The 19616-nt window shown below is 48.1% G+C and overlaps 1 protein-coding gene across 2 annotated transcripts in view; it reads right to left on the reverse strand.

Annotated features, from left to right (window-relative positions):
- Positions 1-18173, reverse strand: part of NEXMIF (neurite extension and migration factor) — a 191336-nt gene extending 173163 nt beyond the window's left edge. For both annotated transcript variants that reach the window (XM_043974884.1, XM_043974885.1), the window contains exons 1-3: positions 18056-18173; positions 13217-13356; positions 13047-13113 (exon numbers count right to left, since the gene is read on the reverse strand). The gene's annotated coding sequence lies outside the window, so the exon portion shown is untranslated. The remainder of the gene's footprint in view (positions 1-13046; positions 13114-13216; positions 13357-18055) is intronic.
- Positions 18174-19616: the final 1443 nt, after the last annotated feature.

A 19616-nucleotide genomic window follows, 5' to 3' on the forward strand; every position in this document is an offset into this window, starting at 1 on the left:
CGCACTCAGGGCAACGAGTGGCTCTTCCTGCTCCTCTATCCAATCAGGCTGTTGATTCTATCCCCAAAACATCTCTCCCATCCCGCCCCCTCTGCTGCTCCCAAGGCCCTTATCACCTCTGGCCTGGGGTACTGTGATAGCCTCTTAACCTTCCATCTCCCAGCCTCCTGCTTCCAGTCTCTTCCATTACCAATCCCTCCCTTTACATGGCAACCAAAAGAATCATCCTAGGGCCCAGGTCTGGCCTTATTATTTCCCTGGGCAAAAAATCTTCACTGGCTCCTTATGCCTCTGAGAAAAAATAAAACTGCCTTGGTTTACCACTGAAGGCCCTGTTTCCAACCCAATTTCATTCTGTTCCCTTGCCCACAGTGGCTTTGTGGCTCAGCTAAACTGGATAACTATTCCCCAACATTGACCTGCTTTTTCTTGCCTATCTAGATGCTAGCCCTCACAGTGAGAATGCACTCACTTGTTATCTCAGTCAGCTCTCCCTTCAGGGCCTACCTCAGATGCCATGGCCTCTTCTCTGATGCCCCTCCCACCACCTACACCCATAGATCAGCTGAAGGTGTCTTCCTGCTCACACTGCTCTAGGACATCTCTCCAGCATCTCCCCTTTGCCCCCTAGCACCGCTCTGAGCTTCTGCCAGGCATATCTGGATGGTGTATGTTCTGTCCCCAGTATAGGGGGGTAAGTTCCTTGAGTCCAGGGGCCCATCTTTTCCCCCATCTTTGTGGCTCTGGGAGAGAACACAGGGTTCTGCTCCTTAAAAAAATGTTTCTTGAAAACAGAGTGGTGGATCATTGGAATAGGTTAGGCACAAGAGACACAGTAGGAAATAACTATAGTAATGTATTGTTTGATAAACCCTAAGACTCCAGCTTCTGGGATAAGAGCTCACTATTTGACAAAAACTTCTGGGAAAACTGGAAAATAGTATGGCAGAAACTAGGCATAGACCAACATCTTACACCATATACCAAAATAAGATCAAAATGGCTTCATGATTTAGACATAAAGGGTAATACTATAGGCAAATTGGGAAGGAATAGTTTACCTCTCAGATCTATGGAGAGGGGAAGAATTTATGAACAAAAAAAGAGATAGAGAATATTATAAAATGCAAAATGGATCAATTTGATTACATTAAATTAAAAAGGTGTTGAACAAACAAAATCAATGCAACCAAAATGTGAAGGAAAGCAAAAGCCTAGAAAACAATTATCAGAGCCAGTGTTTCTAATAAAGGCTTCATTTACAAAATATATAGAGAATTGAATCAAATTTATAAGAATACAAGTCATTCCCCAATTGAGAAATGGACAAAAGATATGAACAGGCAGTTTTCCAATGAAGAAATTAAAGCTATATATAGTCATATGAAAAAAATTCTCTAAATCACTATTGATTAGAGAAATGCAGATTAAAACAACTCTGAGGTACCACCTCACACTTATCAGATTGGCTAATATGACAAAAAAGGAAAATGATAAATGTTGAAGAAGATGTGGGAAAATTGGAACACTAATACATTATTGGTGGAGCTGTGAATTGATCTCCATTCTGGAGAGTAATTTGGAACTATGGCCAAAGGGCTATAAAACTGTACATAACCTTTAACCTAGCAATACCACTACTAGGTCTGTAGCCCAAAGAGATCATAAAAAAGGTAAAAGGCCCCACATGTACAAAAATATTTGTAGCAGCTCTTTCTGTGGTGGCAAAGAATTGGAAATTGAGGGGATGCCCATCAATTTGAGCTGAACAAATTGTGCTATATGAATGTAATAAAATATTATTGTGCTGTAAGAAATGATGAGCAGGTGGATTTCAGAAAAACCTGGAATGACTTACATGAACTGATGCTGAGTGAAGTGAGCAGAACCAGGAGAACATTGTACACAGTACCAGCAACACCGTGTGATAATCAACTGTGACAGACTTATCTCTTCTCAGCAATGCAATGATCCAAGACAATTCCAAAAGACTTATAGTGGAAAATACTCTCCACATTCAGAAAAAGAATTGTAAAGTCTAAATGCAGATCAAAGTATACTATTTTCACTTTATTTGTTGTTGTTATTTTTTTCCTTTCTTGTGGTTTTCCTCGTTTGTTCTGATTCTTCTTTTACAACATGACTAATATATATATCCATCTGATTTCTTGCCATATTAGGGAGGGGGGAGGGAAGGGGGAGGGAGAAAAATTTGGAATTCAAAATCTTATAGAAATGAATGTTGAAAACTATCTCTACATGCAACTAGAAAATAAAATGAAATACTGCCAGGAAAAAAAATGTTTCTTGAGTTGAACCTAGGACAAACTCTTGGCATTTCTTTTTCTTTTTTTTTGGTGAGGCAATTGGGGTTAAGTGACTTGCCCGGGGTCACACAGCTAGTAAGTGTTAAGTGTCTGAGGCTGGATTTGAACTCAGGTCCTCCTGACTCCAGGACTGATGTTCTATCCATTGCGCCACCTAGCTGCCCCCAGCTCTTGGCATTTCTAATCCAATTGTTCTGAATCCTGGTGAGTTTATCTGTATAACCCTGAGCAAGTCACTTCCCCTTTATGGGCCTGGGCCTCAGTCTCCTCTTCTATCAAATGAGGACTAGATGATTACTAAGGCCCTTCTTAACTTTTTATTCTCTAAGGCCCCTCCCAGCTCCATCACTGCTCATTTATTCATTCATTCAATCAATCATTCCACTAATGCTAACCAGGCCCCTATATGCAGGTTCCTATGTTCAATAACATTTGAGCTCCAGAGATCACTAATAATAATAATAACTCACATTTTATAATGTGTGAGGGAGGATACTAATTTGGGTACAGCGGCATGAATGCAGGACAAAAATCAGCAGCCCAACTTCACTCTTCAGTCCTGCTAAGTGAAGCCCTAAGGGGATCTGCATGGCTACCACATTATTAGCTACCAAAGTCCTGATGGGAATTAAATTAATCAAGCAATTAACAGGCATTAATCCCAGCACTCAATATGTGCTAGATACTATAACAAACACAAGACAAAGGTGAAACAGTCCCTGCCCTTGAGAAGCTTACAATTAGGCATGGAAGAGAACATGTGAATATAGAGGGAGATAAAAAGATATAAAGTAGAGACAAAGTGATTTTGAGGTAAGAGGGGAAGGCACTAGCAGCTAAAAAGAACAAGACAGACTGCATGCAGAAGGTTGACCTGATTCTTGAAAGAAACTAGGGCTCTAGAGACACGGTGGTAAGGATGAAGTATATCCTTGGCACATAGTAGGCATGTAATAAATACCTGCTGACTGACTAATAAATTCCATGGATGGGAAACAGTCAGTGAAAAAGGCATGGAGAGGGGCAGCTAGGTGGTGCAGTGGATAGATCACTGGTCTTGGATTCAGGAGGACCTGAGTTCAAAGCCAGACTCAGACACTTGACACTTACTAGCTGTGTGACCCTGGGCAAGTCACTTAACCCCAATTGCCTCACCAAAAAAAAAAAAAAAGAAAAGAAAAAGGCATGGAGGTGGGAAATAAAATGCTGTGTATGAGAACTACCAAGAACACCAGTCTGGTTAGACTGTACTGTACAGGAATGGGATCAGAAGTCTGGGGTTCAAATCCTGTCTCTGCTACTTACTCTGTGTGAGCAAGTTACTTCACTCCTCTGGGTCTGGCCTCAATTTTCTCATCTGTAAAAATTATGAGATTGGAGAAGATGGGTTCTGAGCTCCCTTCCAGCCCTAAATCTATGAGTCTGTAACTCACTAGCTATGTAACTTTGAACAAGTCGTTTTCCCTATCTGAGATATAACAGTTCTGCTGTCATTGAAGAAGATAGTATCTTGTTGGAAAACATTTTTCCTATTTTCCATTTGTTGTCCCTCCAGATTTCAATTAAATGCTCTTATTTTGACCTGGCTAAACTGAAATGTGGGTGTTGGGACATCTAGACCAAATTAAAATTTTGTTTCCTCCCTTAGAAGTTTATATCATATCACCAACAAGTCTATTGAAAAAAAGTTTTAATAATGTTAACCCCAACTTTATAAATGGGGAAACCAAGGTAGAAATTAAGGTTCTCTAATATCAAGAGGAGGCCTAGCACTTTGTAAATAATAGAATCCTAGGGTCAAGAGCAATCGGAAACTAGTAGAATATAAGCTCCTTGACAGCAGGGATTGGTTGGGTTTTGTTTTTTTTTTTGCTTTGTTAGTTGTACCCCAGGCACCTGGCATAAAACTGCATAGAGTAGGCACTTAATAATTGCAGATTTGTTGTGATAACTGATGTGTCAGAGGTCAGCAAGTACAACTTCCTGTCCCCAGTTGGAGATTAAGCTTGAACAATCACAAATAGTGTTTCTCCTGGAGGTGGGGGTTGGGGGAAAGGGAGATGCCTTAAAAACAATGTTATGCAAAAAGCAGTAGATTGGGGTCAGATCCTGTGTAGCTGTAATTTACTAGCTATGTGACCATAGGCAAGTAACTTCCCCTCTCTGGATCTCAGTTTTTTCATTTGTTAAATGAGTATGGCCTAGGTCAGGGATTCTTAACCTGGGGCCAGAAACTTGTTTATTTTTTTCACTATTTTGATAACTGTAATTCAGTATAATTAGTTTCCTTTGTAATCTGTATTTTATTTTATGCATATAAAAACTATTGCCTAGCTCTCTTCATAGGCAGGAAGTTCTTGCATGTAGTTAACCTAAATCCCTCTTGCTGCAGCAAGCCTACACTGACTTTGGACCTGTTTTCAGTGTACATGAGTAAGAACGGATCCTTACTGTCTGTTTGGAAACCTCAGAACAGGTTAAGGGGGAGGTATCAGGACTTCTGACCCATGGACAACCCCTAAGAGTCTATGCACCCACCCACCCACCCATCCATCCACCCACCCACCCACCCACCCATCCATCCATCCATCCATCCATCCATCCATCCATCCATCCATCCATCCATCCATCCATCCTTCCATCCATTTAAAGACTAAAAAACAGTGGAACAAAAGAAACTCCCATCTCCTTAGCTCTGGCCTGTTCACTAAATTGGAAATAGGCCCATGTGTCCATGCGGCATATCCCTGTCCAGGGAGACACGGTTCAGCTCAGATACTACGGGCAGGATTGAAGCAAGATATTGGCCCTAAGGCTCCTGGAAAGGCAAGATCTGCGTTCCCGATGATGAGCCGTCTACCGATGGTAATAAATAACACGTTAGGATGACGGGGATTGGGTTACTGCAGAGAAGATTCAATTCATTAATCAGAAGTCAATAATTCCACACTCTGGTCTTGAGGCGCTGATCAACGTGTCAGTCACAAGTTAATGCCATTTGCTGCTGCACTATGCTGATAGCAACCTCTCTCCCAGCAGCAAAGGCCCCAGAAGAACAGGGGAGGGAGCACAGTCCTCCCCATTAAAGAGCTGGATGGGTAAGGGGGAGAGGGGAGGAGGACTGGGAATCAATGGTAAGAGAGCATTTGCAGCATACTGCCTGGGGAATCAGCTCTCCCTCCAGCAAGGGACAAGTTGGCCAACAGGCCAACTGAATAACAAAGATTAATCCTCCCCCTCCCCCAACTCCCCCATCCTTACCTACTGACATCCTCCAGGAGGCCTACCCTAAATTGTCCTGGTTGCAAGTGATTTCTCCCGCATCTACTCTTTTTTTTTTTTTCCTCTTGCATTTATATATTTATTTTGTATCTAGTTACAGATATACATGTTGCTTCTTCTGATAGAATGCAAATTTCTTTTTTAAAAAAATTAATAAAGTATTTTATTTTTTCCGTTACATGTAAAGATAGTTCTCAACTTTTGTTTATACAAGCTTTCCAATTTCAGACTTTTCTCTCTCCCTCCCCTCCCTCCCCCCTCCCCTAGCCGCATCTACTCTTGATTCCTCTTATCTACTTCCCATATTTTCATCGGTTATAGTTATTGGTATATATGTCCTGAGGTCATAAGAAACAGGTGGAGGGGATCTTGGAGATCAAAGCTGGTTGGTTGGACCAACCCCTTCTTTTTGTAGGGAAGGGCGGGAAGGAAAGGCCAGAAATAGGAAGTGACTTGCTAAGTGTCACACCCTTAGTAAGTGGATAAGTACTTGGACATCTTATTTAGCTAAGCTTGGACTACATGGGACCAAGGTTCTTTTCAACTCCAAGATTCTGTGATTGTGGGCAATAACACAGCCAGATTTCAAGCCCAAATTCCAATGTTCTTTGCACATTATGTCATGCCACCTCTTTTTAAATTCCTTACCAGATTGTAAAAGCAACTAGAATGGGGCAGCTAGGTGGCACAGTGGATAGAGCACTGGCCCTGGAGTCAGGAGGACCTGAGTTCAAATCTGGCCTCAGACATTTGACACTTACTAGCTGTGTGACCTTAGGCAAGTCACTTAACCCCAATTGCCCCACATACACACAAAAGCAACTGGACGGTAGGGCCCAGAAATCTGCATCTCCTCCTGTACCAAGCCTGATATAGGCACAAAATAGACAGTACTTAGTAAATGTTTCTTGAATGAGTGAAAAACTGCTGGATTTTGAAAGGGATGCACAGTAAAAGGAAAAACAATCTAAGAGATGAAGACAACCAACCAAAAGCCAAAAAATATTCCTCTACAGGACGTTAGATTGAAAAAGCACCATCTTAGGAGGTAGGGAAAGTGGGTTTAAAAATTTGGGCTGGGGGCAGCTAGGTGACGCAGTGGATAGAGCACCGGCCCTGGAGTCAGGAGGACCTGAGTTCAAATCCGACCTCAGACACTTAACACTTACTAGCTGTGTGACCCTGGGCAAGTCACTTAACCCCAACTGCCTCACTAAAAAAAAAAAAAATTAAATTTGGGCTGGAAAAAAAAGATTGAAAAAAAGTGGGGCTGACTTTGTCACTTACGGGCTATAGGACTCTGGGGAAAATTACTTAACCTCAATGAGCCCCAAACAAGGGGGTTGGACCAGATGATCTCAAAGGTCCCTTTTTAGCTCTTGATTGTCTGATTGTATGTGGGGAATCTAGGTGGCCCAGTGGATAGAGCACTGGCCCTGGAGTCAGGAGGACTAGAGTTCAAATCTGTGTGACACTGGACAAGTCATTTAACCCTAATCGTCTAAAACATCTAGGACCATCTCCAGTCATTCTGAGATATCTATCTGTCTGTCTGTCTATCTTGCCACTGGACCCAAAGGGGTGGGTGGGTGGGTGGGGTCAGGTCAGATGGTAATCCAGGGCCAGACTACTTCAGGATTATCCCAGAGAGAAGAGCAATACCTCTCTGCTCTAGTTTAGCCAGACAACTTCTGGATTATCCCAGAGAGAAGGACAATGTTTCTCTGCTCTAGTTTGGCCAGACCACTTCTGGATTATCCCATGGAGAAGGGCAATGCCTATCTGCTCTACCTTGGCCAGATCACTTCTGGATTATCCTACAGAGAAGGGCAATGCCTCTAAACTCTAGCTTAGTCAGACTACTTACAGAATATAGTGCTCAGTTCTGGCAATGACAAAAACACAGGCAAACCAAGGTGCATCTAAAGAAAGATGGGGTATTATGGGCGGAAACCATGTCATCCAAGAGCATGTTTACAAAAGTGTGGATGTTTAATTTGAGGGAATAAAAGAAAACTTATCTTTAAGTATCTGAAGGGTCTTTTGGTAGAAGAGGCCCTCCCCATAAGTGGCCCCAGAGGGCAGAGCCAGGAGCAGAGAGAGGGAGGAGCAGAGAGGCAGGTTGAGAATCCACATAAGGGAAAATCTTTTCCCAGTTCAAGCTGCCTGCCCTTGCATGCAACTGGCTGCTTTGATGAGCTCAGGGGCTTTCCCTCCACTGGAGGCCGCCAAACACTGGCTGGGTGACCACCTGTCAGGGCTGTTATCAAAGAGGTTCCTGCATGGGACACTGTTGGTCTAAATGCCCTCTGAGATTCTGAGTGCTCTGTTTTTATAGCCTCCTACAGTGCAAAATGGGAGTTTGGAAGCAATCGATGCTTCTTGCAGGTATTCAGAGCAGGGGGTCATAGGGCAGGAACAGAGCAGCGAATTAGACATAAAGCAAGCAGAAATAAGGGGCAGGGAAACTGAACCACAGGAGCCCAGAGCCTGAGAGGCAAGTACTGAGGAAAACTGATCTAGCAGCAGTGAAGCTGATGGACTCGATGGTGACCCAGGAAGGAAATGCACATTAAATGGTTTTGAGAGGAAAAAAGCAACTTGCTGGATGTCAGCACCAGTTAACAGGCATATAGAAAGAGAACAGGAAGGAATAGACTGAGGGAGGCATGACAATGGGGGAGGGAGGCCTAGATGGCCACTTTGGGAGTGCGTTCACGATGGGTTCCTTGTTCTGGTACAGGATGGATTGTACAGGTCTCAAAGGCCCTTCTCACTTTGAAGGTCTACAGGTAGCAAAGAGGTGCAATGGGCCATGTGACCTGATATACTCTGAGTCAGGGAGGTCTGGGTTCAAATCCTCCCCCAGACACTAACTTGTGTGGCCCCGGTCAAATCACTTACCTTCTCTGAGCCTCGGTTTTCTCATCTGTAAAATGAGGAGGGTAGACTTGATGATCTGTCCCTTCCAGCTCTAAATCTTAGGTCCTTGAGGTTCTATATTTCTGTGTTGCAATTACTAGGGCAGGGGGCAGCGAGGTGGTGCAGTGGCTAAAGCACTGGCTCTGGATTCAGGAGGACCTGAGTTCAAATCTGACCTCAGACACTTGACACTTACTACCTGTGTGACCCTGGGCAAGTCACTTAACCCTCATTGCCCTAAAAAAAAAAGAGTGCAATTACTAGGGCAGAGGTGTCAAACGCAGGCCTAAATGTAGCCCAAACCAGATGAAAATGGCATTGGGAAATATTGGACAAAATAAATTAAACGAAGATAAAACAGAGATATTACATTTCCCAACTAAGTCAATATGCAGCCCCCAAGGATCTGTAGTGGCCTTGCATTTGACACTACTGTCCTCGGATACTTTTCTAAAGAAGGGTCTGTCTTTCAAGTTCCAGCAAATGTCTCTCCTACTTTCTAAGACTCCTCCCAGCTCCGGAATGTTATTTTCCAAGTTCTAAGACCCCTCCCAGCTCCCATATGCTCTGTTCTATGTTCTCCAATCCCTCCCAGCTCTGGCACTGTGTTCCTTCCAACTCTAAAGTCGATCCTCTCATTACAAGAAATCAAGATGTGTTTGGGGAAATTTGGATGCTTTGTTGGGTGGTGAGGAAGAATCAGCAGACTATAATATTTTAGACCCGTTCTATAATGCCCATAAAGTAACACAAGTAGCAAGATCAAACATTTATAAAGTGCTTTACAGCTCCAAAGCACTTTGGATACATTGATTCATTCGCAAAGCTTTATGTTATAGAACAGTGGAGTCTGAGCCAAAGGCCTGGGTTCGAGGCCTAGCTCTAATACTTTGCTGGTTGGCTCAGTTTCTGCATCTGTAAAATACAGACAGCACTACTGGCACTACCTTCTGGGGTTGTTGCTGGGAAAACCTTCTGTAAGCCTTCACATGCTAGCTAAGTGTGAGCATCTCTGACTGTTCCCCACAGACACGGCAAGCCATGTCTCAGGAATTTGTCCCAGTTATTCAGCAACTAAAGGCAGGAGGAGACATCTGGTCCAGACCCAGGTAAGCCAGGGACTATGTCCCTGGGCTAAAGCCCCGCATGCTAATTAATCACAAGCAAGTTGAGAAGAAAATAGCAGCTGGGAGAAAGTGGAAGCTTTGTGAAAGAACTTACTTCTCCCCTGGGAAGAGTAGATACAAACCAATGAGTCAGGTTCCGAAGATCCTTGTTCGCCCAGAATTACAGACACAACAAAGCTTCCAGCTCCCTAGTCCCCAGCCCTAATGGGCAGGTTCCAAGAGAGACATAACACAACTCCCCAAAACAACCGTGAACAAGGCGGTCCCCAAGCCATCCAGTGCTCTAGGCGTCAGAACCATGGAACCAATGCGTTTATTGAACAATAGCTGGCTTCAGGGGATGGCTGGTACTGATTCTCCTAAGTTAATACGTACATGGGAAGAATTGGCTGATGAAACCCTGCCCCATTTGTTTTGCTTCAATTTCCCTACCTCCCAACCCCAATTCATCACCCATATGCTTGCACAATCTCAAGCTCCCTCTGACAGTGACATTTCCTGGAAGAGAATGGCAGTGTCAGAGAAAATCTAAGACTAAAACATCCAGGTTACTGCACCACACACCTAGAGAAAGACACACTCAAGTTTCCATTTTAAAAGGCAACCCTCAGTTATTCATGTGTCAATATCAGCGGTATGGGTGACCCCTAAGAAAAACATTTAAGACTAACTTCCATTTCCACACAACACACTCAGGGACCACCTCCCTCCTTTCCAATGATAGCAGGTGATGCCTGAGGAATGTAAACTCATTATAAAATGTCAACCTAAACATAATTAGGAAAGTTAACTGAGACAAGGGTATAGGAGAAGAAACTTTTCTAAATAGAAGAGAAAGGGCAAGAGTTTAAGAGTCAAACCCCAGCCCTGGGGGATTTATGTGACCTTGGACACTCACTATGAGCTTCTGTGTAGTAGTTTCCTCAACTGTCAAATGCTCTAAGTGGTTCTTCATCCTTGCTTTTGGAGGAGGACCAATGACATCATGGGGTGATAGCTTGACTCTCGCATGAATGGGATTTAAGTGAGGCACAGTTGCTGCACTAGATAAATCTCTAAGGTTCCTTTCAACTCTAACGTCCTATGAATAAAACATTATAAAACACAAGCTTAGTGTACAGAGGGGGAGCAGAAAGAAATGAAAAGAGCCCAACTGTTGGTCTTGTGTGGGGACCTTCCTGAGGAAGGAGCCAGATGTTGTCCTGATGCCAGCCGACAGACCTCCTAGAGGGCACAGGTCCCTTTCTCTCCACCAAGCAGGAGGAGCCTAACAAATGGAGGCTGACTTGAAGTTGAACCTTCACTTAGAAGAGACAGCAAAACCTTTGTCATTTTCTTAGCTCAACCCTGGGTGCTTAGACTACACTGCAGATAAAGACTGTTTCCAAAATCCTACCAACTCACTTAGAAGGCCCTTTGGGTGACTGTCTATGGACCAACTACCTCCCTCCCTTTCTATACCTGTAAAATGAAGGTGTTAGACTAGAGGTCTCCAAGAACATTGGGTGATTCTGTGACTAGAAAGCACCTTGAGAACCATTGTGTCCATTCCCCTGCCTCCAGGCAGTCCTGCTTTCCCCCCCAGACAAATTCAGAGAAGCAATTCATGCACCTATCTCTAGAATTGATTCTGATACCTCACAATAACAAGATTCAAGGAAGTTTCTGTTTTCTAATCTGTAAAATGGGGATAATATTCACACTATATACTTGAGGACTTATGTGAGGAAAGCACTATGTAAACCTAAAACAAATCTCGAAATTGGAATTATTACTATCGCTACCCTCATATTCCAATGGAAATAGAAATGCTGGTTTCCCCTTTATTCCATGCTGTCCTTCTCCCTCTATCTATAACCCTTGAAACGGAGAATTTAGACAGTGAGTTCATAAAGTAATAGCTTTCGAAGGCCCTTCCTGAGAGATCATTTCTGCCAATTCGTCACTTAAGAAACAGGGAATTGGAGGTGCAGACAAGGAGAATGGCTTTCCCAAGGTTCCACAAGAATCAAAGCATACAGGATTTGAAACCAGGAGGTGGGATTCCTTCCACAGAATCACGCAGCTAGGAGCTACTGAGCCAACTCTCAAGCCATGAGGCTTCAGACCATTTCCCAGGCCCCATGATCATTTCTGACCTTGCTTTGCTCAGTATGACAACTTGGCCATGAATAGATGAGATTAAGGGGTGGTGTCAGACCCCAGTGGGATGTCCAGCTCTCCCCAGTTCTACAATCCCAACAGAAGTACCTAAACACAAGTCACACGAGGAAAAATGCTGGATGTAAAGTTGCATCCCAGATGTCCAAGGAATGGCAAAAAATAGGGGAGGTCACTGGGCAGACCCTGTCAGCTGGGCTCCCTCTGTTAGCTAGCGGGCTTCCTCTGTTATGAAGGGAGGCACTGGAAAGTGACAATGGCACAATAAAGGAAAAATCATCACCCAGTCTTATCAGGAAACAAGAAAAATCGAGGAAGCTTGTGTACCTGTTCCCTTCAGTCTATGACCTCTAACCCTCTGCACTTAACCAATAGTCAAAGCTTCTTGGCTTCAGAGAGGCTTGAAGCACTTGAAAAATCACAGGATCATAGATTTTTAGCTGGAAGGGGATGTCACAGGTCACTGAATTCAACCCTTTCAATCTACAGATAAGGAGACTTCCCCAGGGAAGGGAAGGGAAGGGAAGGGACTTGCCCCTGGTCACACAGGTAACAAGTGGCAGGAGCGGGATTTGAAGCCAGATTCTCTGAGTCCAAATCCATGGGTCATTCCATGGTAAGAGACTGCCAAGGGAGGCAATAACATCGTTTTCAAGGCATATTTAAGCAAAGGGCAGAAAACTGCCCAGAGCAGATGAGAAATGTACCTGACTCAAGGCTGAGGGATGGAGTGGATGGCCTCTACGGGCCTCTGTTTCTTTATCAGTAAAATGGGCTTAACAAACACCTCCTCACCCTGTCTCATGGTTGTATGGTAAGAAAAACATAGGGGGCAGCTAGGTGGCACAGTGGATAAAGCCCTGGCCCTGGATTCAGGAGTACCTGAGTTCAAATCTGGCCTCAAACACTTGACACTAGCTGTGTGACCCTGGGCAAGTCATTTAACTCTCATTGCCCCGCAAAGAAAAAGAAAAACATTACAGACACTGTATGGTGCTATGAAAATGGGAGGCATTTCTCATCTTCACCACTTTTTGTGTCCTGCATCCGTTTCCTCATCTGTAAAATGGGCACAATCATTCTTTCGATCCCTATGTCATGAGGGAAACAATTTGAAAACCTCCAATGTGATAAGGGTGAGCATTGTTATGGCTATAATTTCAAGTCCTAAGATTTTTTGGTGCCAGCACCAGGGAAAGAGGAAGGGAAATGGGAGCTTGGTACTTACTTGGTCCCAAACACTTCAGTGCCTTCCCCACTGGAAAGAGAGAAAGATGACAGGCCAGAGCCCTGGGCTACGGAGAGAGAGAGACCAAAGGATGAGTGAGGTTACTAGCAAGGCAAGGGTCACCATTTGTGGACAGGCTGCAGAAATCTGCCCCAAAGGACCCTCCTTACCTGCAGGTAAGGTCCTCGAAGGCCACAGTAACAAGAATTCTTCACTTGGCAGTCACAAGTCCTGGGCTGCTTCTTTCCACCTACTGGTTGTGTGACTTTGGGCAAGTCACTTCCCCTCCTCTGAGACTCAAGTGCCTTACCTGCAAAATGAGGGAATCAAACAGCAATGTGTTGGAGTGGAAAGAGGACTGATTCAGGGGTTAGAGGACCTGGGCTCTGCCACATTGATCATGTCGATCTCTGCTCCTTAGGTTCCTCATCCCGAAGATGGTGGGCTACATGACCTCTCCTATGACTCTAAGAGTAAGATCGAGATGGGTTTCAATGCTGGAGGGGGGTGGGATTGGGAAGAGGGACTCAGAAAAACATTATCCTCTGCCTAAAAGGAGGTTTTCTGAATGAGAAAGAAAGGTCAAAGGGGCAGGGCCAGCCCAGGATGCAGGAGCCAGCCTGATCGACTAAGACTCGCAAAGCGTTCCCCCCCATCCCCCACCTCCACCCCCACAACGGCAGATCTCCAATCGTTGAGCTGTTGGACAGTTTTTCAGAGAAGACTCCAAAAGGGACCAAAAAGGCCAGTACATTTTAGAATCTCTAAAGCTTCAGGGAATAGGGCAAATGGGTGGAGGGAGGCAGCCCTAACTCAGCCCTGCTGTGACTATCTTTACCTGAAGCTGGGTATGAGAGGTGAAGAAGATTGCATCAGAGTCTAGGGCCACCTGGGACCTACTCCCCCTCCTCCCTCGGGGAAAAATCGTTATCTCCCAGCCCTGCCACGATACAGGACCAAGGTACCTCTATTACACAGCAAATCCTCCCTCCAGACCCAAAGCCACTTAATTAATTCATGGAAAATAAAAGGGATCAGAGGCTTTTAGAGCTGGGAGGAAAGGCAATTGTGAGATTATTTATTCCAACCCCCTGGTTTTACGGAAGGGAAAACTAAGGGCCAGAGGAAGAAATGACTCACCCAAGGCCACACAGCTAGTAAGACACAGAACTGGAATTTGAAAGAAGAGACAAGAGTGCTGGCTTGGGAGTCAAAGGTCTAGAGTAAGAGTCCCAACTTTGACAGTACGACACCTTGAGCCTCAGTTTCCTTCTCTGTAAAAAGAAGGGCTTGGACTAGCTATTCCCTAGGGGTAGCCAGCTGTAAACCTACGTTCCTTTAGGATTCCCAATTGGGGGGGGGGGCGGTTCTTTGCATCTTTGTCTTAGCATCATTAACTGTTTTTATCATAATATTTTAATATAAAATAATGGATCGTCAGCAATAATAGCCCACTAATAGCCCTCTCTGATGCCTCTCAATGGTGTGGAGATGACCCTGGGCTCTTGAAAATGAAGCCAAGCAAGTACTAACAGGCTCACCGAGAGACTGTCTGTCAGGCAAGGCTGGGCTGGGCTGAGCTGAGCGAGGAGAGAGGCTTAGCAACAGAAGGTCAGCCACAGGGTGATAAATGTTTTCAGCCGCAGCGACTCCCAAGTGCGAAGGGGCTGAGATGTGTATAGTGGAGGGAGTACCTGGGGCAAGGAAGCCGTGGGCCGTGGAAGCCTAGAAGCATCAGCCAGCCACAAGAGCTGACATTTCTATCGGACCTTAACCTCCACTGTCACATTTGGCACCCGCGACTGCCCTGGGAATGCAAGCAGTAGTGTTTTGATTTTTTTTAACAGATCAGGAAACTGAGGCTCGAAAAAGGGAAATGCCTTGCCCGAGGTGACGTGGCTAGCGTGGCTAGCGAGCGGCCAAGCCTGTCCTCGGGGACTCGAATGCAGATGTCCTGGTTCCTGCCCCCTCAGTCCCCAGCAGGCTTTCCGCCCTTCTCAGTTTTCTGATCTCGACACTATCCTCACAGTACAGGCTTCCTCCCGACTGCACGACAATCCTGAGTCGTGGGAATTGCGAATCATTAGACTGGGCGAGACGCAGCAGCCGAAAGAAAGCTCCCAGTGTGCGGGGTTTGTCTGGCTTTCACTCGACTCCCGAGGTTGTGAGCATGCTTTTTTTTTCCTTTTTTAATAAAGCATGGCTGCACCCCAGATTTCTTCAACCAAGCAGGTTGATTTATTTAACAGACTTGATGTATGTCAAAATCTGCCACGTGCTTACGTAATTGTTACCCATCTATCAAGGCTCGTTATTTAGTCAAATGTTTGTTTTAAAAGTGTGCCTTTAAATGGCTTTCTCTAGCCGGCTGCACAGTCGTTCTGTGGTTCGTTTTAATTATATTCTGACAATGGATATTAGGAGAAGTTCTCTTAAATCATTTCCTCCCGGTGCCGTCTATTCCCCGATCCAAATTGGTCCCTTTTTCTCTATAGTAATATTTTCTGGTTTAATTTTAGCAGGAATGAGAGAGAGAGAGAGAGAGAGAGAGAGAGAGAGAGAGAGAGAGAGAGAGAGAGAGAGAGAGAGAGAGAGAGAGAGAGAGAGAGAGAGAGAGAGACGGGGAGATTTGTGGACAATGCCCTTTCTCGCACATTTTAACATCCTGGTCTCAGCCGAACAGCAGGTACCCAATACACTGCTAAACCCACACATCAGAATATTGACAGCTACAAGATAACCTGACAAAATGACCAGAAAAGACGAGTGGGGCGGTGGAGTGTGGGGAGGGGGTGGGAGAAGCGCTAGGGGGCTAAAGTCAGACAGACCTAGAATGTCACGGCTGCAAAGGACCACAGAGATCCTCTCTCTCTACTCCTTCGTTTTACAAACAAGCCCTAGCTAAGCTAGGACGGCAGAAGTAGGTCCGACTCTACGATTTCTGATATTTGGTGGATTCCCACCCCATTCCCTCCCCCCCTCGTCTGCTGCTGCTCATTCTGAACGGATGGGAGAAGGAATGTCTATCCCACCGCTAGTATTCATGCAATCAATCTCCTTCCTGTGGGAGGTCAGATTGTAGATGACACTTCTAAGAGGCAAGACTGTGGAACCTGTAGCCCCGTCAAACCAGTTATTCCATTGCCAACATTGTAGTCTGCCAAGCAAGAGGGATCGGCTCTCAACCCGGCCGGCTCGGGGGGACAAATCTAGGCTCCAAGAAGAGGGAGAAGAGAAGGAAAAACGCATACACAGGTCGAACCTCAAAACTTAGTCAGCAAATCCCATTTTTGTTGTCACTGCTGGGTAAATGTCCAAGGCTTCCAAAAATTGGACATTGTAATACAGATGTCCGGGCCCAAATTTAAATTGCTCACTAGACAGATGGCTAATTATATTCCCAGTCGCATTTTTCTCTGGGATAGAGTTTCAGACAGTCAGCCAGTTTTATTTGATTAGCCAGTTTCCCAGTTAATATGTAAAATGACAGTTCATTAGGACTTTTCTGTTCCCTTCTAAAAATACCTTTTAAAGAAGGGAAAATTCTTCCCAAGCCATGGAACGTCATGGCGGTAAATAAAACCCCAGGCATATGTTCGCCAGCGTGGAAAGGAGAGACGGGAGATCCATGAGAGAGACAGACAGAGAGACAGAGACAGAGACACAGAGAGAAGCGGGGTGAGAGCTGGGTACAAGGGCGCTGGATCGCCGGGAGGTCCGGGAGCAGAAACCGCCCCCGCTGCCGCCGCCCCGGCCCCATCTGTGCCTGCAGCCCCTTGGCTCGCTCCTGTCCCCTCCGCCAAAGCACAGCAAGAGAAATCTAAGTCCCGGGTCAAAGTGCAGGGAACGCCATATTTATAGCACCCCCCTTCCAACAGACCACGCAAAAAAAAAAAAATGGTCTCTCAGCAGAGACATCCCGTAACGAACACTAGCAAAATAAAGATGCGGCGGAGAGGGGGTCTGAATGCCCCCCGAACTAGTCGACGTTGCAATCGGACCGAATGGGTGGGTGGTGGGGTTTGGTTTTTTTTTTTTAATGTGCGTGTGTGTGTGTGTGTGTGTGTGTGTGGTGGGAGGGATGGAGGGGGGTTCTGGGAGCCCAGGCAGCCTCCCGAGGGGACCGGCAGCCCACAAGCAGGCAGAAGCAGTCATGCTGCAAGCGCTGGATTCCACAGCACAGCGGCGGCGGCGGCGGCGGCGGCAGGCGGCCAGCACTCCGCGCCCGCCCGCCATACCCGCACTCCCTGGCAGCAGCCCCCCGGGGCTGTGCGGGGCGGCGCCGGACCGCAAGCCCGTCTCGGTTTGAGCCGGACCGGGCCCGTGCCAATTGTCACGAGGGACGGCCGATCCCGAGCCGGAGGGCGGCTGGGTATGGGGGCGGCGGGGGTGGGGGGGAACTCACCGGACCCCCTCCCCCCAGCTCCGGCCCCGGCCCGGGAGGGATGCGAAAGGCGCGCGCGGCGACGCCGGGCTTCGGGAGCCAGCCCGGTGCCCGCAGCGCAGCAGGCGCGCGCGCGTGTCCGTGTCTCTGTCTGTGTGCCTGCGTGTGCGTGGTCGTGTGTATGTGCCGGCCCGTGTGGCCGTGGCCGTGTAGCTGGATGAGTGTGTGTGAGTGTGTGTGAGTGTGAGTGAGTGTGTGCGCGCGCGCGCGCGCGGCTCCCGCGGCCCCCAGCACTTCCCCTCCCCCTCCCCGGCCAGGCAGGCGGCTGAAAGCGAACGGGGCCTTTCCTAGATTGCAATGCCTGGGAGGGCGAGCGCGGGGCTCGGTGCCCACAGCGGCCGGGTTCGGGCTCAGGGTCCCGCGCCTTCTCCCGTGCCCGCTCCCGCTCCCGCCCTCGCTCCCGCTCTCTCACACGCCCTGCTGCTGCCTTCGTTGCCTCCCTCCTCCAGCTGCATGCAGCAGCGGTGGTGGCACCCGCACCCGCACCCCCGCCCCCGCCGCCGCCGCCCGGGGCCGGGCAGGGCAGGGCAGGGCCCCGGCACTGGATGGCATCCAGGCCACTTACCTCTCAGGCTTCCGAGGGAAAGCGAGGCGAGGCGAGGCAAAGCTCTGGGGCCCAGTGGGGCTGCAAGCGCCGACTGCAGTCAGGGGGCTGCTGCCGCCGCTGCCGCCGCCGCCGCCGCTGCCGCCGCCGCCGCCGCCGCCGCCGCCGCCGCTACTGCTGCTCCATGCGCCCGGACCGCCAGGTGGACGCGCCTCCTCTCCTCCTCTCACTCCCTCCCTCCTCCCTCCCTCCTGTTCTGGGGGGGGGGGGTGGTGGTGGTGCCGGTGCCGCCGCTGCGGACCGAGTCGCCGCCGCTCAACGCCCGCGCTGCCGCTGCTGCCGCTGCCGCCACCGCAAGTCCCGCGGTCCGTGCCCCGCACGCGCCACCGCCCCGAACCCCGGGCGCCTAGCACGCGGACAGCGCGCGCGGCGCAGAGAGCCCGCTCGGGGCGGCGACGGCCCTCAGAGGGGGGGAAGGAGGGAGGGAGGGAAGACCACAACGACAACGAGCAGGAGCTGGAGGAGGAGGGCGGCTGCCGCTGCTGCGGCTGCTGTTGCGGCGGCTGCTGCTGCTGCGGCTGCTGCTGCGGCGGCGGCGGTTGCTGCTACTGGCTTCCCCTCCCGGGTTCTCCCCTTGCCTTTCTCCTCCTCCTCCTCCTCCTCCTCCCCCCTCCTCCTTTCTCTCCTCCTCCCCCTCCTCCTCCTCCCTCCCTCTCCTCCTCTCCCTCTTCCCTCTCCTCCTCCTCTTCCTCCTTCTCTCCTTGCCTTTCCCCTCCTTCTGCTTCTCCTCTTCCTCCTCCTCCTCCTCCCCGCAACGCTGCTACTGTTGCTGCCCCTGAGCCTCTGCTGCTGCTGCCTCCCCTCCACCTCTTTCCCCGGGGTTGCCTTCGCCCATTCGAAAAGGTGCCCAGACCTGGGCGCTTATTGCCCTTGCCATTGTTTATTCCATTGACACCACTGGTGCTGGACTCACTGCCCCCACCCTTCCCTCCTCCACTTTCCCTCTCTCTCAGCTTCCCCTATAAACCACCTTTTCTTCCCACCCCCCCCTTTGGGCGTCCGGGAGCGCGCACCGCGCGGCCACCTGTCATAAAAGGCGCGCACCCCCCAAAAAACTGTCCTCCCCCCTTGAGTTTGCTCCCGGTGCCGGCCCCTCTCCCCGGCAGGTGCGTACCAGTGTTGGGGGGGGGGGGCAGAAAGGAGCTTCTCTGAAGTTTGGGGAGGAAGAAGAGCGTCATGGCTAGTTCCACTCAGAACCTTCCCACCCATGTCTTCACCTTTTAGCCGCCCATCCATCCGCTCACCCTCCGTAAATACCAGAGCTCAGAACCCCGGGAGGTTGAGGAGCTCGAAACAAGGGCTGGGCAAAGGTCGAATTCCCCTGCAAAAGGGGGAGAGGGGAGTGATGGGGGAGTATGGATCATTGCAGTAAGGACTGCAAAGGTCCTGGGAGCATACGATTTAAGAGCTCATCGAATCCAAACCCCTCCTTCTACAGAAAAGGAAACTGAGGCCCAGAGAGATGAGGTCAACCCGAATAATAAATGGTCCCAGGATTCCAACCCAGGTCTTTTGACTCCAA

The sequence above is a fragment of the Dromiciops gliroides genome, chromosome X (assembly GCF_019393635.1).
Source record: "Dromiciops gliroides isolate mDroGli1 chromosome X, mDroGli1.pri, whole genome shotgun sequence".
Classification (NCBI taxonomy): domain Eukaryota; kingdom Metazoa; phylum Chordata; class Mammalia; order Microbiotheria; family Microbiotheriidae; genus Dromiciops; species Dromiciops gliroides.